Genomic DNA, 23,515 nt, shown 5'->3' with positions numbered 1-23,515 from the left:
GGATCAACCTGCCAATGTCCATGTTCAGTGGGGAAGAAATTGCAGAACCAGACCTCCCACCTTCTGCACTCCATAAAGATCCTGGGTCCATACTCCCAGAGGGATAAAGAATAGGGAAGCTATCAAGGGAAGGGATTGGATATGAAGCTCTAGGGTAGGCACTGTGTGGAAATATGCCCCTCTTACCCTATAGTCTTATCAATATTTCCATTTTATAAATAAAAATTTAAAAAAGAAGTGTTTTCATCTTATACATACTTAACTTCCTTATAATAGTACTTTATGTGGTGACTTTGAAATACAAAAGCACAACTGAAATAATTTATAAAATATAATTATTCAAAGCATCACTGTTTTCCCTAAAAATTACCTTTATTTTATAGATAATTAAGTTTCATAGGAACACAATTGGACTAACACAATTCAGGACATTTGCAAACTGAGCAATGAATAAACCAAAAACATATTTAACTCAAGGTAATTTTTAATAGTTAAACTATATATTTATACTTTTAACCAGTAAATCTGTACTGTGACTGACCCACTTCAGAAATGTCATTTGTGGAAATCAAGTTAAAGACCTCACAGGTAAGTAATTTATGACTGTATCTAATTAAACCTATCCAATAAATTAGAAGTTTCCTTCTTGATTTAACTTATTTCATATAATACATAACACTTCCTAAACATGTGTTTATATACATATATAATACAAAGTGTTCATTAATGCTAACATTTTCTCATTAGCTGTTGTTAAAATTCGGAGGCTCTAGCTGGCCGGGCTAGCGTCGCGGCGGTAGACAGAGACTCGGGCAGGGAAGCTGAATTTCTTTATTCAGGAACGATTCATAAACTAAACCAAACTAATCACCAAACAAAACTCTGCTGTATCCTTCCTCCGCGGCAGCGCCAACAATTCTCGAACTCTCCAACTCTGTTACTTTGGAACTCTCTTGGGGTTCCTTGGGGCGGGGACAAGCGGGCCCGTGAAAACTAGCAGGACTGAACCAATTTTCTTGGCGGGGGAGAGCTAGAACAAACCAATGTAAAGCATACAACAATTAGCAACTGAAATTCTCATTTAGATAAAATTTATGGAGAATTCATATGGATTTACAAAGATTTAGCCACTTGGTGACGATAGTAATGGCTAAGTGGCAGAGCTAGAATGTAATTCATATTAATTCATAGAAATTATCATCTTATAAATAATAGTAACATCATGACATTTAAAAGGGAAGTGAATGAGACTAATCAAGATTTGGAAAATTGTCTAATCTAGCAGCAAATTTTATGCATTTAATTTTATTTTTTTAAACATTCAGTACTCATCTCCAAACAAATGTGTTTCAAGCTGTGCTGAGAGAATACTGTCAGTACAGAATAAACAGTAAACATTTATTTGTAGTGTTCTTTGGAAGTTATAAGATTTTTAAAAAATCTCTTCTTATTTTATAGCAATAAAAAGTTGAAAGTAAATACATCCATCCGTATCAAATTCAATTGAGTCATCCAACATATGGTCATTGCATTCCCTTGAATATTGCATCAGAAGATTAATCACCAACTGTCACCCACATAAACTGATTTGATGAGCAAGATGGTCATATATAAAAGCTTGGTTGCTTTTAGCACTTTAAAAATTGTAGTATTCTAGAAATCAGCAATATTTTTCATAGGACACATAGGTAAATATTCATTCCAGTAATGTTTTTTTTTCCCCCCTAAGGTCAAGTTTCTTTATCCTGTGTCATAATATTTTATTATTTGATTGCCTTCTCTCTGGCTAGTATAGTCTAGATCACCAAGAATATCACTTAGAAAAGATAACATAAAATTAATTAACTCTATTAGATCATATACTTCAAATTCTAGAACTAGAGAGGATTTTCTTTGACCTAGAGCTTGATAATAACTTTTAAGATTGCATATCTGTTTGTTTGTAATTATTTCTGCTTTTTTCTTTTTACTGCCTTAAGTTTAGACTTACTTCATTCTCTACATGGTAACCAAGGCACTGACCATGGTTGTTCACTCGATTATTTTTTTTTTCTGAAAAAGAGAAAAATGATTACATCAAGTCTAGTGTTATTTCATAGAGGTTTTTTTCCTTTCTTCAGTGAGAATAATGTACATTTTCTGAACCACTCATTAAAGGTACAGTAGCACCATCTGCTATCTTATTTTACTTTTATATAATTACCAAGGTAGAACAATGTTGAACCAACAGGTATGCTTCTAAAAACCCCTTCTGTTTCATTAGTTTAATCCCCCCTGCTTAACACTGTATTCTATTTACATAACTACTGTATTCTATTTACATAACAACTGTAGGGCATTGGTTCAATCCCCACTGGTTCATGATATGTTTTTGCTCCGCCCCTCTCCTTGTCACACTCTGATTTTCACCAGTCACTTTTCTTTCCACCCTCTCTGTGTCGCATCCTTTTCCCACCCTACTGGGCTAGTATATTTATAAGGACAAGATTGTTTGTAGTTTTTAGGTTAGCTTATCTCGGCTTAGATTGTGCTGCGTTCTGCATGAATAAAGAGATACTGCGTACAGCTCAACCATGAGTCCCTGGTCGTCTGTTACCCGCCCGTGAAGCCAGCCCGTCGAAAACAACAGAACAATAGCCATGGCAAACACCAGGAACAATAGAACTGACAGAATTATTATGCTCTTTCGGGGTGTCTCTCTCCTTCTCCGGCAGGGTGTCCTCCAGGGGAAAGGTAACAGGCTGGTTCTTTCTCACTCACGACAGGGGTGACACGAAGTAAAAGACACCAGGGGACTCTTAGCGTGAATCTAGAATCTGAGTCCTTGAGTCCCAGAATCCTAGAGTCCATTTATTAGCAAAATTGACATGAGTTAAATAGAAAAGCAATGGAAGTAATTATTGTTGCAATATGACAGAAATTACAGGTTTCTTAACAGTCAGCATGCCCCTAAGGTAGGGGGTTGGTATGACAGGAATTGATGAGATACAAGACAGTTATTTTCCATAACACAAGCAACTTAATTATCCAAAGGTATTTGAGAGAAGCATAGGGGTTAAACCCGTAGGGTGAGACAGAGAGAAGATGAATATCAAGAGGCCATATAGTTTGGCATTTCTCTTGTCTGGGGTCTGAGGTGTGTGATGAAGTGTGTGATAAGGTGTGTTCTTCTGTGATCAGAAGGTGACTTTGAATGAGTGAATCTGTGGCCATGTGGCCTGCAGTTAATGGAGGGAAGTATTGGGGTATCTGTGGGCCTGAGAGTCAAGAAGGAAAGAACCAAGTCTGAGTTTCCCCCCCTTATGCTCACCTCGGTTGAGAGAGACTTACCAAGAGGTTATCTTCTCCGACCTCCATCCAAAGATGGGGGTGGTTCTCCCTAAGCTCTATCAGGCTCACACATGTTCCCAGCAATGCTCAGCTTCAGTCAATTAAGTCCATCCTTAGGTATTGGAATAGATTCAAAACAGTCTCTGAAGCATGGGGGATGTGACTTAGTTTTCAGAAACAAATAGAAGAAAACAAGCAACAAAAACAACAAAACTCTGAAATATTGTGTAAAGAAAAATAGGATAAAGGTATAAATCTGCAAGTTTTGTCATACATTTTAAATTTCTCCATTCATTAAGTCATTCATTCATCCTGATTCTACTCATTAATGTAAAAAAATCAGTTTAACTTACGTAGCATGTTTTTTAATTAAGTAGGATACATGTTAAAAATAATATTTTTTAGAAAAATACCAAGCAAAGGTATGTATCAAAATTGAGCAATTTACTGAGAACTATGAGTACTAGATTCCAGCTTTAATGAAAAAAATATGAAATAAGCATCACTAAGTAGAGTTTATTTACTTGGTTATTATTACCTTACTTTTATATTAGTATATGAGAAATAATGACAGAAGTATCCCATTAAATTTAACAAGTTGATCTAGTAGTACTGGAATGAAAGATGCTATTTAAATTATTTTATTATTTTATCATTGTAAAAAAATAGTATAAGGAGAGGAGGCAGGCAGTGGTACACCTGGTTGATCACACCCATTTCAATGTTGAAGGACCCAGGTTTGAGTTCCCATCCGCCACTTGCAGGGGTAACTTCATGAATGTTGAGCAGGTCTGCGAGTGTCTATCTTTCTTCCTATTAACTCCTACCTTCTCAGTTTTCCTCTGTCCTAGCCAGTAAAATAGAAAAAGAAAAATGATCACCAGGAGCCATTGGGTTTGTAGTGCCTGCACGAAGACTCAGAAAATAACCCTACTGGAAAAAATAGTATAAGAATAAAGGAATAAAATTGTGGATATATGCTGATAACAGTAACACACACACACACACACACACACACACACACACAAATTAGAGCTCTGGTACTAGGGAGTTATTTTGTGACCCTTAGCATACAAATCCTATATCTTACTATTGCAAGTCCACTATCAAATATTTAAGAAAAAAAACCCTACTGATTCAGGGTTGCTTGCTATGGCATCATAAAAGAGACAGTCACATTTTAAATTATTATTTTTTTTGTTTAAAGATTTTTTAAAGTTTAACAAGAAGATACTATTCACAACTGAAAAATTTTACAAAAACAATCAGTGCTGACAAGAATGTGGAGGAAAAGCACTTTTACATGGCTGACTAGAATGTAAAGTCATCCACTTTCTTTGGAAAACAGTCTGAAGTTTCCTCATAACACTGGAAATGACTCTTCCCTATAGTACAGCATTTGATCTCCTTGGGTTTTACCCAAGGAATACAAAAATAAAACAAAAGATCAGAAGATATTGATGTACACTCATGATGTACATTAATAATTAACATCTCTTGCATCTATCTATAGTAAAAACATGAACTTAGAGACAACCCAGGTAACAACAAATGAAACATATCCATGTTAGTTACCAGGTTCCGACAAAAGTTACCAAAGTTATGAGACTTTTGGAATATGCCTACAATAAACTTCTTAGCTTCTTCCCACACCAAGACCCTTAGTTCCATTTGCTCTACTCTTACCTTTAGGTTCCTGGTTATTAAACAATTTGTCCTGTTTTATATCTTACCACTTTTCAGTCATCAAGTTGCAGATGCTTCTGTGATGCCATTTTGACTACCCTGGGCAGATGACCTCACCAATGTGTCCTGGAACTCCACCTGTGAAAAGCTTTACCCCACTAGGGAAAGATAGGGGCAGACTGAAGGTATAGGTCTACCTGCCAGCTTTCATGTTCAGTGTAGAATCAATTACAGAAACCAGACCTTCCACCTTTGCACCCCATAAAGAATTTTGGTCCATACCCTCAAAGGGATAACGAATATTGGAGTTTCCAATGGAGGGGATGGGATATGGAACACTGATGGATGGAACTGTGTGTACTTGTACCCCTCTTATCCTACCAGCTTGTTAATAATTATGAAATCAGTAATAAAAAATAAGTCACTTGCATGACTAAAAAAAGTCATGGTATATATACAGAATTGAATACTATTTAGCTGTTAGAAATTACGAAATCTTTCTTTAATCTCTCTCTCTTTCTCTCTCTCTCACACTTTCTCTTTTTCCCAAAACACTGTTCATCTCTGGCTTATGATAGTGCTGGGAATTGAACCTGGGACCCTTAGTGCCTCAGGCATGAAAACCTATCTCCCCAACCCTCTTTTATTTCCCTAGGATAGAATTAAGGATCAACACCACCTGATCTCACTTACAGGTGGAACTTAAGAAAAAAAGGGAAAAATGAAGGTGGAACTTGGGCTGGGTGTGGTATATTTCAACAAAGTAAATAACTCTAAGGGGGAAGGTAAAGGGGGTATGGAGAATTATGGGAACCCAGTACAGGATGGTAGAGATTAACTGAAGTTGATAGTGGGAGTTACAGGGAGAATAGAAATTGTACTCATCAGTAAGTACCAGTAAGTAGCTGTCCTGTAAGCAATTGTTTCCCCCTAGTAAAATGATTTCAGCATAAAAAAAATTTAAATAAACAGAAAAAATTTCTAAAATCACAAAAATTAAGAGGCTTTCAATAGGACTGCATGACTTGTATTGAATTTTTAAGTTCAGTGGAAATATGAGCATATAGTGTGAAATGGGCAGGTAAGTAAAGATGATTGTTGTCAGGTCAGGAAGTGGCGGGGAAATTGGTGGATACTTGATTAAGGAAGGTATGTTGATGAAAAACCCCAACAAAATTGCAACAAAGCAACGTCAAAGGACCATACACCATGATCAAGTTAGAATTATTCTAGTTATACAAGAATGGTCCAACATATGTAAATTTAAGATGCTATACCAACCACATCAATAAAATGAAGTGTCAAACCATATGGTGACTGTGAACAGATACAGAAAAATATTGACAAAACTAACAGTTATTTGTGGTAAGATCTAAATAAAATACATATTGAAGGAAAGCATCACAATATAATAAAGACTATATCTAATAAACAAACAGTATTATACTATAAAGTGAAAAACTAAAAGTTTCCCTTTAATACATAGAACAGGAAGAAGATTATCACTATTGTGTGTGTGTGTGTGTGTGTGTGTGTGTGTGTGTGTGTTTAACATAGTCCTAGAACTCCTATGTAGAGTAACTGGAAAAGCAAACAGCAAATAAATAAATAAATAAATAACAAGGATATGATATCACAATAAGAAAAGAAGTAAATTCTTTTCTTTTTTAAAAATTTTTTAAATGATCTTTATTTATTGAATAGACACTGCAAGAAATTGAGAGGGAAGGGGGTGATAGAGAGGGAGAGAGAGACAGAAAGACACCTGCAGCACTGCTTTCCCACTTGCAAAGCTTTCCCTCTGCAGGTGGGGACTGGGGGCTCAAACCTGCGTCCCTGTGCACTTTAACATGTGTGTTCAACTAGGTGTGCCACCAACTGTCCCTGTCATTTTTACATATAGATCTCAAAAAATATTCATGAAAATTTATTATAAATAATAAACTTAAATTGCAAATCACAAAGCCAATAAACAAAAATGACTACATTTCTATATGTAGAAATGAACCATTAGAAATTAAGAATATGGGGGCAGGGACAGAACCAAGATGGAGACTTGGAGACAACACCTGGTATGAGCTCCAAAAAGAAGTAGCTTACAAACTTGTATCCTCTGGACAGGTTAGGATATCTAGCATATCTGTGAAAGTGTGAATAAGGGTGGGTTAGGGTGACACAAAAAAAAGAGTCCTGTAACCCACTCTTGGGCTGGCAAAAACAGAGGCCTAAAGGACAAGAAAGAAAAATCTTTATTTATTTGACTATTTCTGAACTCACCCAACTCCCAACTCCCCCACTCTAGAACCAGTCACTGCAGGCTGGCCAGACACTCCTAGCAGGCTTCCTGTGGAGCTATTTTCTTTGCCAAGATTCCCTGCTCAGCAGGAGTGTCATTCCAAGTCTTTTTTTTTTTTTTACTTTTCTTTTTGAAGGGGGCTGGAGCTCTATTTGAGTGACAGAATACCTGACCAATCAGGGCCTCACCCCTGCCTGGGAAAGACTAGCTGGAGTTGTTTTTGGGTGTTTTTGATACTTCTTATAAGTGGATGTCTTTACTTGGTTTAGGAAGGGGATCAGCTGCATGCAGCCAGTCTAGAGCAGTCCAAGATGCAGACTGAGTGTTAGGGTTTTATACTCTATTTTATTTTATTATTACTATTATTATATACATGTGTCCCTTTTCCCTCCTCTTCTGGTTGACCAAAATTAGCTGTTGTTGATTTTTCCCTTGATAGGTGACTGACTGTCCTATCCATTGTGGGAGGAACTTGTTTCCCTCTCCTCCTCCCTCCACCCTCCTTTTTCTCCCCTCCTAGCTAATTAATTAAAAAAAAAAAATTCTTTCCCTTCACTGCTATTTGTTTCTTCTTCTTCTTTCTTTTTTTTTTTTTTTTATTGCTGTAGTTATTGTTATTATTGATGTCATCATTGTTGGATGGGACAGAGAGGTCTCTCTCTCTCTCTCTATTTCTCTCTCTCTCCATATGTGTGCAGCTCTCTTTTCTAATTTCTTTACTCATCTTGCTATCCTTAGAATATATAGTGGACAGTAGATTTGCATAGTTGTCTTTTCTTGCTTTGCCTTTTTTCCTTTCTCTCCTTTTTCTTGTTTTTATTTTCTTGGACTGGAGATGTCTTTTGTCTAACTGATATTGGTTGAATTGCACCAGTCCTTATTTCAGTTGTTATTGTTGTAATTCCTGAGGTTTGTGACTGCATTTGTGAAAAGACACTAGTATAACATGGCTTGTTCTCAAATCAAACAAATGAAGAAAGGCAAAACAGAAAAAAACAAACCACATCAATAAAAATAAAATGGTTAAATTGGGAGCAAATAATACTGCTACCACAATGAATCAGGACAGGAACTCAGAAAAAATTCAAAATCAGTCAGAAGTAACCATAGATGAGAAAAGTATGCAAGCAATAATAAACCTAATAATCACAGAAATGAAGACAACTATGGAGGAAAGGACTATCAGAATTAGGGAAATGACAGATGAGAAAATGAGTATTTCCCTCAAGGAAAATACTAGCTACCTTGAGGTAATCAGAGAACTGAAAGCTGAAATAGCTGAACTAAAAGGTCAATTAGCAGAACAAGTTAATACTGTAACTGAATTGAAGAATGAAGCTGAGGGAAGGGAAAGCAGGCTAACAGAAGCAGAAAACAGAATTAGCCAGACAGAAGATGAGCTAGAGAAAACTAAGGAAGAGGTGAAAGAGCTCAAAAAGGGATTGAGAGAAATTGAAAACAACCACAGAGACATATGGGATGATATCAAAAGAAAAAACATTCAAAAATATTTTTACCAGAGGAATAAAGAGAGGAAGGGGAAGTAAACATCCTAGAGGAAATAATAGAAGAAAACTTCTCAGACCTAAACAACAGAAAGATCACTAAGATTCAAGAGGTCCAGAGAGTCCCAAACAGAATTAACCCAGACCTGAAGAAACCAAGAAACATCATAGTTACAATGGAAAGAACTAAGGATAAAGAAAGGATTTGAAATGTTGCAAGATAAAAACAAAAAGTCACATACAGGGGAAAACTTATAAGGCTATCAGCAGACTTCTTCACTCAAACTCTAAAAGCCAGAAGAGGATGGCAAGATATCTATCGAGCCCTCAATGAAAAGGGGTTTCAACTAAGGATAATATATCCTGATAGACTTTCATTTTGACTATATGAAGGGCTCAAAACCTTCTCAGACAGGAAACAGTTAAAGTAAGCAAGAATCACCAACCCTACACTGAAAGAGGTTCTAAAAGACCCCCTATAAACAAGAACATCACCATAATACTTGCCAAATATCAAAGCAAATAAAAAATGTTGAATAATGGAACTGCAATACATTAAGTCCATAATATCAATAAATGTCAATGGCTTAAACTCACCCATTAAAAGGCACAGAGTGGGAGGTGGATCAGAAAACACAACCCAACCATACCATACGCTGCTTGCAAGAATCCCACCTGAATCAACAAGACAAGCACAGACTTAAAGTGAAAGGGTGAAAAACTATCATACAGGCTAATGGACCACAAAAAAGGGCAGGAACAGCCATTCTCATCTCTGACACAATAGATTTTAAATTAAATAAAGTATAAAAGATTGGCAAAGTCATTACATAATGATTAAATATCAATCAGCCAAGAAGACTTAACAATTATTAACATCTATGCACACAAAGAGAGCCCATCTAAATACATCATCTACTGAAAGAACTATAAAATACATCAATAGTAATACGATAATATTGGAAGACTTCAAGAACCCACTCTCACACTTAGATCAAAGAAGCAGAGGATTAACAAAGAAACAAGAGAATTGAATGAAGAGATGGACAGACTATACCTCCTGGACATTCTTAGAGTTATTCACCCCAATAAATTGGAAAACACTTTCTTTTCAAATCCACACAGCACATCCTCAGGGATAGGCCACATATTAGGCCACAAAGCAGTATCAAAAAATTCAAGAGCACTGAAATCATCCCAAGTATCTTCTTAGACCACAGTGGAGTAAAGCTAACATTCAACATAAAACAGAAAGTTACTAAAAGTCACAATATTTGGAAGGTCAACAACATGTTGCTTAATAATCGCTTGGTCAAAGTGACACTCAAGCAAGAAATTCAAATGTTCCTGGCAACAAATGTAAATAAATATACAAACTATCAAAATATTTGGGCCTGATAAAATGCTGTCCATCCCTATTTGTTTACTGCACCCATTGTCTGAAGTAATACCTGTGTAGTAAATCAAGTTCAAGGAGATAGAAGGAAATTTCCATAGATACCAATTCACAAAGGGGAAGAAGGCAAAAGATAACTAAGCAAAGACTGAGCAGGAGAGGTCTTTGTGCTTTCTATAGTGCCCTGGTGTCACACTGTAATTTCATCTTTGCGTTTCACTTGAAATATAAACTCTGCAGTTTGAACAGAAACCTCTACAGACAACTATGCCTAGTGATCTTTTCCAGCAATTAGGCAATAAGGGCAATAATTAAAATTTTATGTGTCTTCTCCCCAGGAAGACTGAAAAAAAAAAACTATCAGTAACAGTTAAACCATTGAAGGAAATATAATTAAATTTCTCCATTGAGAAACATCCAGGTACCTGAATCATTGCACAGAAATAGCCTCATGATTTGAAACATGTTATTTATCCTATGTAATAATTCCTTGTGAAATTTAATGATAGTTGTGTATATAAATAGTGTCTGTTAATATGCTTTTCAGATAAAGGTGAAGTTATGAAACTGACTACCTGCAAAAATCCCCAAGCATGTAATAAGGATTTCAATATTTTTGTTTAGAAATGGTACACTTGGGGGCCAAATGGTAGTGCAGTGGGTTAAGTGCACATGGGGTCGCTTCACAGGAGGTGAAGCAGGTCTGCAGGTGTCTATCTTTCTCTCCTCCTCTCTGTGTTACCCTCCTCTCTCAATTTCTCTCTGTCTTATCCAACAACAACAACAGCAGCAATAACAATAACAAGGGCAACAAAAATGGGAAAAATCACCTCCAGGAGAAGTGAATTAGTAGTACAGGCACCTAGTCCCAACAATAACCCTGGGGGCAAAAAAAAAAAAATAACAGTGCACTTTTTGCAGCCGTGGAATTGTAACTAATGGGATGAGGATAGGTAGAGAGTTTTTGTGTTTACTAAGCAGATAAATAGAAACCTTTAGCTCCTGGTAAACAACATCATGGTGGGGATGCAATTGATATCTAGGGCTATATGAAGTTTTATAAGTTCCACTGTGGAGCTACTACTGAACATGGAGACATTCAGTACTCTATTCATCACAATATGTTTTTTAATAGGTAAGGAAATAATCACCTGAGTAAGATAACCCCTGTTAATTCTCTAGGAGGAATTCAATAGCAGGCGAGTGAGGCATTTTATTTTATTTTACATTTTATTTTTACAAAAAGAAAATAACAGCACTGTATGTCTGGAGACCACTTGTTCAAGTGCCAGGACACTTGCTGTTAATTCTTCCATCTCAGGAGGAATAACGAGCCTTCCTTTATGTCTTCCTTATGTCTTACATGGTGTTCATTTAGCAGCAATTAGAAATAAACTGGGTAATGGCTACAAATCATGTTTTTATTTTTTTATTTGTGATTAATGATGAATTATAAGATTGTAAGATTACAGTGCATATTCCACATGACACCATCACAAAAGTTCTGTTCCCACCCTCTCATCTCTCAAAGATAACCACCATAGTTACTACAAGTCTTAGAAACAGTTTGCTTGCTCCTTTTTTTAAATCCATTTTAATTTGTTTAAGGACTCTCCATACAATCTTCCAAATGATCTTCATCAGTTTGCATTCCCATCAGCAGTGCAGTAGAATCCGTTATTGTTCTGATACGTTTTGGTAATCCTTTACCACAGTAGTTTTAGTAAATCCTTGGCTTTCTTGTATTGATATTTAGTTTATTACTAGGATATATATACCTAAAATTTGAGGTTCACTTATTAGCAGAACTTAATAAAGTAGGGATGAGGAGGGAGAGCAAAAAGTGAAACATGGACTAGACACGGTATAGTGCACCAATTCAGAGGTCTCTGGAGAGGGAGGGAAATGGAAGAAAGGAAGAAAACTTTCGGGACCTGGTAAATAATGAAATTGTATGCATATATCAACGAGTATACTGTAAAACATCAATCCTTTCAATAAAAAGAAAGAAAATAAGAAAGTGTATACATGTGAAAAAGAAAAGAATTGAGGTTCACACAGAGATTCTACATTTTTCTTAAACAAGCAATTCTTAGATTTCTTCAACCTTTCAGTTACTTTTCAGGTTTCAGTAAAGGTTTAATTTGACAGCTCAGACAAAGGCTCTCATTATTTTTATAAAGGGAAATGTTGTGAGATATCCTTACTGTATCACTCGAGATACCTCTTTGGGTACATCACAATTCAATTTAATTTGTGTTGACCTTGTAAACGGTTTATAACCCCCTCCACAAATGTGTTCAGTATAATTCTGTACACAAGAAACTATTTAAACTATTGGGTGCTGGTGCTTTGTCAGGGGTCCTGGTAGGGTAACACATTTTGAGGAAGTGTTAAATAGTACATCTAAAACTTTATAGGCTTGTTACCTCAACAAATAAACTGCTGAAGCATTCAATAAAAATAATGGGCAAAAGATATGCACAGTTCTCTAAAGAAGCGATTCACATGGCCCACAGACATATGTGGAGATGCTCCACTTCACTCATCATTAGAGAAGTACATATTAAAACCACACTGAGATTCCACCTCAAACCTGTGAGAATGGCCTTCATCAACAAAACAAGAAAGAGTGTTACAGGGGTAGACAGCTTAATGGTTATGCAAAGAGACTCTAACACCAAAGGTTCCAAAGTTCCAAGTACAATCCCCACACCACTATAAACCACCAGAGCTGAGCAGTGCTCTGGTAAAAAAAAAAAAAAGAAAGGGGAGTCGGGTGGTAGTGCAGCAGGTTAAGTGTATGTAGCACAAAGCACAAAGACCTGCATAAGGATCCTGGTTCGAGACCTCGGCTCCCCACCTGCAGGGGAATCACTTCACAGGCAGTGAAGCAGGTCTACAGGTGTCTGTCTTCCCCATCTCTCTCCATTTCTCTCTGACCTATCCAACAATGATGATATCAATAACAACAACAATGAAAAACAAACAGGGAAAATAAATAAATATTAAAAATAATAAAAAAGAAAGAAAAAGAAAATGAATAAATAAATAAAAGTAAATAAGTTAGTAAAAGCAATATGGTGATTAAAAATTAAACTATTAGTGTTGAGAAAGAGGGAGAAAGAACTCAGTTACTTTAATGATAGAAATGTAAACTTACACAATCATTATGGAAAACTATGGAAAATCCTTAAATAAATTACAATATAAATACTTTATGATTCAGCAATTAATACTACTCCTAGGCATTTAACCAGAGAGTTGAAGGCCCTAATTTGAAGGGACATATGCAGCCCCATGTTCATAACTGCATTATTCACAATAATAAAAATGTAGAAGCAACCTAAATGTCCATTGATAGATGACTGGATAAAGAGAAGTTCTGAGACTTAACACTTCATAGAATATTACTTACAATTTACAAGGATGATGTTGTGTCGTTTGGTGAAATAAATGGAACTGAATGAAGGTAATCATGCTTAGTGGAGTAAATAAGGAAATGAAGGACAACTATCAGCTGATAGAGAATCTAGAGAACGGAAATACATGAACATTAAAAAAAAAAAGGTTGTCAATCAATTTCTAAGGTCTTAGAAGTAAGGTTGTTATTGTTAGTATGGGGAACTGGGAGAGGAGACAGAACCTTAGTGGTAGGAGTGGTATGGGTCCATATACCCCATACTATGTGATAATCTTATAAACCACTATACATCACTAGTAAAAAGTATAAAAAATAGTTAAAACAGATGGAAATGTGTCCTGGAGCCCCAATTCCCCAGAGCCCACCCCACTAGAGAAAGAGAGAGACAGGCTGGGAGTATGGATTGACCTGTCAATGCTCATGTTCAGTGATGAAGCAATTACAGAAGCCAGACCTTCCACCTTCTGCACTCCATAATGACTCTGGGTTCATACTCCCAGAGGGTTAAAGAATAGGAAAGCTATCAGGGGGAGGGGATGGGATGCACAGTTCTGGTGGTGGGAATTGTGTGGAATTGTATTCCTCTTATCCTATGGCTTTTGCCAGTGTTTCCTTTTTTTTTTTAAAAAAAAAGTTATTTATTCCCTTTGTTGCTTTATTATTGTTGTTGTTCCTATGTCATCGTTGTTGGATAGGACAGAGAGAAATGGAGAGAAGAGGGGAAGACAGAGAGGAAGAGAGAAAGATAGACACCTGCAGACCTGCTTCACCACCTGTGAAGAGGCTCCTCTGCTGATGGGGACTCAAACTGGGATCCTTACCGCGGTCCTTACACTTTTTTTTTTTTGTTGTTGTTGTTTTGCACTTTGAACCAGCTATGCTTAACCCAGTGTGCTACCGCCCGACTCCCCAGTGTTTCCTTATTATAGATAAAAATAAAATTTTTTTAAAAGTACACTTAATAGTAAAAAAAAAAAACAGATGGAGAAAAACAGTGTTAAAAATAAATACATGAATTCTTGACATACAAGGTTATCTATCACTTCATAATGATTTTCAAGGCTCTGTGCAAATCATAATTCAATTTTTATAAACATATTTAATTCATGAATACAGGATTTTCTGTTTAGTGTGGTTTTCTTTTATTTTTTTAGGGGACTGGTTAGTAGCTCATCTCATCTAACAGAGCACATGTGTTGCTACACAGTAGGACCCAGGTTCAAGCTCCTTGTACCAAGCTACATGAGAGAAAATTATAGGTGTTTGTCTTTCCCTCTATCTTGTCTGTCTGTCTGTCTATCTGCCTGCCTATCTGTGTTTCTCTCTGCCTCTCACTTTCTGTGAAAATGTAAGAAAAAAAAAAGGCCACCAAACACAGGAATACAGGACACACAGGACTAGAGCAAGGCCTAAGTCACAGAAGTAATCCTGTTGGCAAAAATAGATAAATAAAATATTTGTTTTTATTTCTTTCAGCTATCTGTATTTTTCTCTTCTTCTGTGTGATTTTAAAGCAACTATATAAAGCAGTACTTATAAATTTAATTTATAGGCCTATAATACAAAATTGTGTAACTTATATTACAGTACCTCTAAAGGAAGATATTTTAACATGTATTTTAACAAGGTTTTTGTAAAGAATGTGAGTGAATTTTTAAGTTAATTACAAGTTAATTTATTGGCTAGAGACAGATAAATTTAGAGGGAAGGGGGAGGTGGAGAGGAAGAGAGAGAAAGAGAGACACCTGCTTCATTGCTTATGAAGCTTTTCCCTTACTGGTGTAAACCTTCCCCTGAATCCTGGTCCTTGTGCATTGTAACATATGCCCTCAATCAGGTGTTCTGCCATTTGATTCTTGAGTGAACTTTTTTAGTAAATCATGTATTTATTGTTGTTTGTTGATAGAGACAGACGGAAATTGATAGGGGAGAAAGTGATAGAGAGAAAGATAACTGCAGCACTGCTACACAACTTATGAAGCTTTCCCTGACAGATGCAGTTTGAGGGCTTGAACCAGGGTCTTTACATATGATAACATATGTGTTCATCTTGGTGCATCATCAGTGCCTTTCCTGAGTGAACTTTATATTAAACCAAGAGCTATTGTTTTAAGTTATATATCATAATTTCTAAGGTATCTAGTGAGAATATATTACAAAGTATATGGGGGGCACGAGGGTTGAGCAATGGCGTAATGGGTTACGAGCACATAGCACAAAGCATAAGGACTCTAGGATCCAGGTTTGAGGCCTCAGCTCCCCACGTGCAGGGGAGGGGCATTTAGCAAGCAGTGAAGCAGTTTCTGCAGTTGTCTGTCTCTCTTTCCGGATCTCTATCTTCCCCTCCTCTCTCGATTTCTCTCTGTTCCACCCAAAAAAATGAATAAAATGGCCACAGGAGCAGTAGATTCGTAGTGCAGGCACTGAGCCCCAGTAATAACCTTAGAGGCAAAAAAAAAAGTGTATGGTAAAATAAATAAGGCAAGGTGTTATAGAAGAAAATGTATACTGTTTGGTCTGTTGCACCAAAGTAAACAACTCTGGGGGAAGTGGGATAGGGAGAGGTTCAGGTCCTGAAACATGATGGCAGAAGAGGACCTAGTGAGGGTTGAATTGTAATGTGGAAAATTGGGATGTGAGGGTCTGGGTGGTGGCACACCTGGTTGACCTCATATGTCATAATGCACAAGGAAGCAGGTTTGATCCCCTGGTCCCCACCTGTGCAGCCTCACTCCGGGTCCCCACCCCCTAGCCAGTGGAAGTGAGGGTCAGAACAGCCCCCTGGGTGTCCTGGGGTGGCTCTGCATGGCAGGGGCAAAGTGCTCATAAAGACAAGCAGTCAGCTCTGGGAGAGCCTCAGTGGGACAACTTGTTTATTGGGGGCAAAGCAGGCAAATATACCCATTGCTTGGGGGGAAGGTTGAGGTAATTATTAACCCAAACACAGAGCAACACAATGCATAGTCACATTTTGACCTACGGACTATTTGATCACAAGTAAAAGGTTACCACACAAGGTTTGATCACAAGCGTCACAATGTATATTTTTTCCAGGGGTAAATTGCAGGCACTTTAGGCAAGGGGGAACGGAAGCAGCTGAGCAATCAGGATATTTGTTGGTGGTTTTCAAGTTAGCCATCACAGTAATTTATGGTCTTTGTTTAAAAAGGGAGAGGGTGACATGTGTAGAGAGGCACCCATGTCTGAGGATCCAAGTCATAAATTCCAGATGTTAGGAGGGACCTGCTGTATCTCAACCCACAGGGGGGAAGGTCTGGGGTCAACCACTCAGACTCTGGTGGAAACAATGGCCTGGACTTCCTGGGCAGTGGGCCCAGCCCACAACACACCTGCAGGAGGAAAGCTTTGCAAGTGGTAAAGCAGGACTGCAGGTATCTCTGTCTCTCTTCCTCTCTATCTCCCTTTTCCCTCTTGATTTTTGGCAGTCTCTATCCAATTAATAAATAAAGACAATTTTAAAAAAAACTGAGAAATTTTATGCAAGTACAAAGTATTGCATTTTACTGTTGTCTATAAACTATTAATCCTCCAATAAAGAATTTTTTAAAAAAGAAGATATACCCTTCATGCAAATAATTAATACAGTGATAGCATATCAAATAAGATATAAATGCATATAAAATGTAAAATTGGAAAGTTTAAATCCCTTATTATAAAAAAAATACAAGGGGACTGGGTGGTTGTGGTGTACCCCGTTGAGCACAAACCTTACCATGCTCAGTCTTAGGTTCAAGTCCCCAATACCCACCTGTAGGGGGGTAGCTTTACAAGTAGTGTAGCAAGGCCACAGGTGTCTCTTTTTCTATTCACCCCTCACATCTCAATTTCTCTTTGACCCATCAAGTTAAAAGAAAAGGGGAAAAAAAGAGAAAAAAAAAAAAGAAAGAAAGAAAAGAAAAGGGGAAAATGGCTGCCAGAAGCAGTGAATTCATTCTGCAGATATCAAGCCCTAGCAATCCTGGTGACAATAAAAAATACACAACTATGAATTCAAAAATCTACTAATCATAAGACAAAGGTTAGCAGAATGGGAGGGGGGACCAAAGTTATAAATATATTTAAAATAAATATTTGTAAAATATATAAAATGTATAGTATTTAACAAGACGTTTAGGATGACAAACTAATATGAAAAAAATGTTAGTAGAAGGGCTTGGCAGTGGTACATCATATAGAGTATACAGGTCACTATGGGCTTCACATGGGTTCAAATCCCTGGTCCTCATTTGTCCGAAGGAAGCTTCATGAGCCATGAATCAGTTATTCAGATATCTCTTTCCTGCTCCCTCTTCCCACTCAATTTCTCTCTGTCTCTGTCCAAATATATATATATATATATATATATATATATATATATATATATATATATATATATATATTAGATGGAAGGGAAAATGGCTTCTGGGAGTGGTGGTGTCAGTTACAGGCACCAAGCCTTATCAATAAGCCTGATGCCAGTAACAGATATTAAATAGAAACAAAGAAGTATCTTTTATTGCAAACATGTCATATATGCTTAGATGGATATAAAGTATCCTATTTGGCTTTCAAGCTATCTTGATTAACCACTATTTACCCATAGCATCTTTGTAAAAACTCATGAATTTTTGGTGCAAAAAAAGTATTATTATTGTTTTTTATTGGATGAGGGTTATTGGGTTACAGTACAGTTGTGGAAGCATAGGTGCAATTTCTTATCTCCTTGTGGTAGGCGTCTGCAAAAATACTCTCACCCCCAAATTAGATCCTTGTCTACCATCATGCAGGACACCAAAGCCCCCCTAACTCTCTTCATTCCTTTCCTTCCCTATAGTCCTTCTGGGTATTTGTTTGTTTCCCTTCTTGGGAGAAATTGCCAGATAAAATTCTAATTGAGTAATGATATACCTTTATGTGAAAAAGAACAAAATGGAAATTTAAATAAAGGACACTGGAAAGAAGAACTGCATGGCATGCCAATCATAGATATAACACAGTTAGTTTTATTGGGTTAGGTCACATATAGTTGCTCTCTTTGGTAATTCACTAAGTTTAAATAGTTGTGATTTTATAGAATCCAATATTAGTGTATTAGAGTCAGTACAGAATTCAGCCCCCTAAAGAACCGTTGTACATCCCTAGGAATACATACATATAGTTTGGAAAATGCATCATGTTACACTTAAGTCACTGCAAGTTTAAGTTATTGTAATAGAAGTGAGCCTTTTCTTCAACTAGACTCATGATTTCTGGAAAACAATGAGTCTTGTCTTATTTTTAATTCTGCAGTATAGAACTTTATATCATCTAAGTATTAAAAGAGTAATCAAATGAATATATAAAAATTACACTTATTTACTTTAATGTATAAACCCACCGTGTAGAATTCATAAATATTAACCTCTGTGATATTTACTCAAATTGCACTGATTTTATTTTCTTTTAATTTTTTTATTATCTTTATTTATTGGATACAGACATCCAGAAATCAAAAGGGGAGAGAGAGAGATAGAGAGGGAGATAGACAGACAGAGAGATACCTACAGCCCTGCTTCACCACTTGCAAATCTTTCCCCCTGCAGGTTGGGACCAGGGGCTTAAACCAGGGCCCTTTTGCATTATAACATGTGCTCTCAACCAGGTGCACCACCACCTGGCCCCAATTAAACTTTCTTAAATTCACTAATATATCTCTCATCTAAAGAACTCCACAAATATCCTTTTACTTCTGCTTCCTTGATTACTTCCCTTCCATTAATTCATTATTCAAATTCTATTTCTTCAGAAACATGTGCAGTGACATATCTTTTGACACAAATAAATTTCCTCTTGACATGTGCTATATAACATGTTATATGTGTGTGTGTGGTGTGCATGCATGATCATTTTGAAAATGTGGAAATTTACAAAGTATTAATTTCAAAAGCATGTATCTGTAGTATTTATATGCTATTTCTTTCTATTGATATTATACAAGTGATAATATATATTGCATATAGTCATATGTATTATATTTTTAACATTCACTTGATACACTCTATCATTCAGACATATGGAATGATAACCATGTTTTGTTGATCATTATTTAGCATTTCATGTGCATTTAACACTTTATAAATAGCAATGTCTCATTAAAATTTCTACTAGGTTGTCATTTATTCCCTAATTTGAACTACTTAGGAAAAAGAATTTATATGTCGAGGTTATAAGATGCTAAAAGACAGCATTTAATTATCCTGTAGTTGAAAAAGAGCATGGAATAGGACTAATGGACCAGCAAAAATGCAAAGTACCATTCAGCATTCAAGTAATTGAGTTGAGCAGTAGAAAAGATTACAGTAAGTGATTACTTCATTAATTTTAAAATTAAAGGGCAAGATAAGGTGGTCACTATCATGAAGTTATTAAGGTAAAACAAGCAAATCAGCACAATTCAAATGTAAAGTTGTTGGCTAATCATCTAATGATTACCAATTTCTGAAGAGTACAAGAGAAAGCAATTTATTTTCACTTTATCAATCAAACCATGCAACTAAATGCTTTACTGAAGAGGAAGAAACCTTCTTAATTTATTTTTTATCTTTTCTTAATATAATTGGACAATCATGCATTCGTAGAAAAACTATTTGAATATGGCAAATTTTAATGCATCTTCATAAACATTCAAAAATAATTTTCTTATCAAAATGATGTTAAATGACAAAGTCTTTCAAGCCTGCCTACACTAACAAGGTCATTGTTAATGTAAACCGTAGGCTATATTCTATCCTCTTTTATAAAATTAAAGTTGTACTAGCACAAATCTTACAATCAAACACCATGTGAAATAATAATATTGTACTTACAAAATGCTAATTCTGGAAATGACGAATGGTACATCAGATAAAAACTTCTTTTTTAAAGTTTATTTATTACATCACAGTTTTTTATAGTTTTATAAAAACTTAGAACAGCTTAACATCTTTGTATATCTCATAACCACTAATGCTTTTTTGTAAATGTTTGTATTTATTTATTTATTTATTATTGGATAGAGACAAAGAGGAATTGAGAGGGATGGGGGAAACAGAAAGGGAGAGAGACCGAGAGACACCTGCAGCCCTGCTCCACTGCTTGTGAAGCTTTCCCCCTGCAGGTGGGACCAGGGACTTGAACCTGTAACCTTGCACACTGCAATATTTGCACTTAATCAAGTGAACCACCATCTGGCCCCCTACCACTAATATTTAAGTGTCATCACATCACCAGAAAATGATACCATCTACCTATTCTCATTGTCTCTGCCTTCCCTTCTGGTAACCACTGTTTTTGTTTGTTTTGTTTGCTTTTATTTGAAAAGATGTTGCTGAGGATAAACTGATTTGTAATAAAGAAAACAGAGTTAAAATAGTTTTTGAAAATAATTATATTAAATTAAACAGAAAAAAGTATTTTAAGTTTAGCTAATATAAAGTTCCTAGGATTGCAGTGGAGTTCATTATGTATCTACTTTAAGAGAAGAACAACAAATTGGTGCTCACGGATGATCTCAGTAGAGAAATAGTTTTATTTAAAATGGATAAATAGAAGATAAGTAAATATTGGATTGATGCTAAATATATGTATCTACTTTAACGTAAGAGAAGAACAACAAATTAGTGCTCACAGATGATCTCAGTAGTGAAATAAGTTTGTTTAAAACTGATAAATAGAAGATACGTAAATATTGGACTGATGTTAAATATATATATATATATATATATACATATATATATATAGTTTAAAATTAAGTTTTACAACAAGATAGCATTCTCTAAAAATGGTGCAAAACACAGAGAATAGGGGCCAGGTAGTGTTGTACGTGGTTGAATACAAACAGTACCATGCACAAAGACCCAGGTTCCAGCCTCCTGCTCCCAACCTGCAAGGGGGATGCTTCATGAGTAGTAGAGCACGTCTGTAGGTATCTATCTTTCTCTCTTCTTTTCTGTCTCTCCAGTCCCTTCAAAATTTCCAATTACTGTCCATGCTATCAAAGAAAATAGGGGGGAACAAAAGGAAAAAAAAATATCACTAGGAGCTATGGATTGACTCATAGTCCAGGCACCAAGCTCCAGCTATAATCTTTGTGGCAAATAAATAAATAAATTGATTTAACTAAAGAGAGAGAGAGAGAGAATATGAAATATATAATTGACTATAAAATAACTACCAGGGATAGAAAACACAATGTCTTAAAGGTAAAATTAATTGATGGAGATATAAAAGTTTAATTATAATCACATGCATCAGTGAACATGCATCAGTGAACATATGAGTTGGACATAGAGGACATAAAAAAGAATGAGTAAATCACTAAAAAAAAGTTGACTCGGGACCAGGCGGTGGCTCACCTAGTTAAGCACTCATAGCTCATATTATAGTGTGCAAGGACCCAGATTTAAGCCCCTAGTCCCACCTGCAGGAAGAAAGCATCATGAGTAGTGAAGCAGGGTTGCAGGTCTCTCCCTCTCTCTCTCTCTCTCTCTCTCTCCTCTCTCCTCTCTCCTCTCTCCTCTCTCCTCTCTCTTCTCTCCTCTCTCTCTCTCAATGAGAGCACTTCTCAGCTCTGGCTTATGGTGGTGCAGGGGGTTGAATCTGGGACTTTGGAGCCTCAGATATGAGAGTCTCATTACATAAATATTATGCTATCTATCCCCACCTTTATTTTTCCCCTTCTCTATCTCCCCTCCTCTCCAAATTATATGTCCCTATGCAATAATAAAAATTTAAAAATATATTTAAAAAAGAAAAATGTTGACTCAATCACTTGTATCCAATGGTATAATATAAAAATATAAGGAAAGGATATGGACACAAGATTCATCAAAGAAGAGATCTAAAGACCCAACAGATATATGAAAAAAGTGTGAAGAGTCACTGATGTACTGAGAAGTACAAATAAAGACAACAATGAGGGGGTAAGCTTACCATTACCATGTATAAGGACCTCATTTGAGATTCCCCCCCCATCAGCAAGGGGCAGGGGTCTCTTTATGAGCAGTGAAGGATGTCTACAGGAGTCTACCATTCTCTCTCCCCCATCTGCCCTCCATCTCAATTTCTCTCTGTTCTATAATATAAATAAATAAATAAATAGATAAATAAATAAAATTAGAAAGAGGAAAAAAATGGCCCCAAGAATGGTGGATTCCTGTGCCAGCCCCAAGTCCCAGCAATAAACCCAATGGCAATAAAATAAAAGAAAATAAAATATTTTTTAAAAAAATTTCAAAAAAGGCAAAGACAGGGTAATACTTCACTCCTGTGAAAATGTCATACATCAGAAAGGACAGTAACAACTAATGGTGAGAAGGTTGCCAGGGTAAAGGATCTCATCTAGGTAGAGAGCAGTCCAGAGAACTCTCAATAGGCTAGAAATAAACCTGCCCTATGACCAGGTAACTCCTCCCCTGGGGAAAAAAAATGGCTAGGAAACAAATGTACCCATTCAGGTATTTATGTATACCTACACTTATAACATCAAAATTTGTAATAGCCCAAACTTGGAAGAAACTCATGTGTCTAATAGCAGATAAGTGGCTAAGAAAGAAAGTTGTGGAATATAGACACAATGGAATACTACTCAGCTGTAAAGAATGATGAAGTCACCTTCTTCAACTCATCTTGGATGAAGCTTGAATGAATCATGTTGAGATAAACCAAAAAGAGAATCATGAATAAGTGATAGTCTCCTTAATAAGTGGAACTCAAAAAACATGAAGAGAAATATTTTTTTGGGGGGTGGGGAACCGGGCGGTGGCACAGTGGGTTAAGGGTTAAGTGTACATGGCAGAAACCACATGGACCTGGGAATCATGATCCTGGTTGGAGCCCCTGGCTACCCACCTGCAGTGGGT

General features: G+C 36.3%; 1 pseudogene; it reads left to right on the top strand.

Moving 5' to 3' along the window:
- The first annotated feature begins 552 nt into the window (after window positions 1-552).
- Window positions 553-23,515, top strand: part of LOC103124313 (zinc finger CCCH domain-containing protein 15-like) — an 84,960-nt pseudogene continuing 61,997 nt past the window's right edge.

This window comes from Erinaceus europaeus, chromosome 1, assembly GCF_950295315.1.
Source record: "Erinaceus europaeus chromosome 1, mEriEur2.1, whole genome shotgun sequence".
Lineage (NCBI taxonomy): Eukaryota > Metazoa > Chordata > Mammalia > Eulipotyphla > Erinaceidae > Erinaceus > Erinaceus europaeus.
Note: the sequence above shows the minus strand (reverse complement) of the source record. Positions and strands in the feature narration are given on the sequence as shown.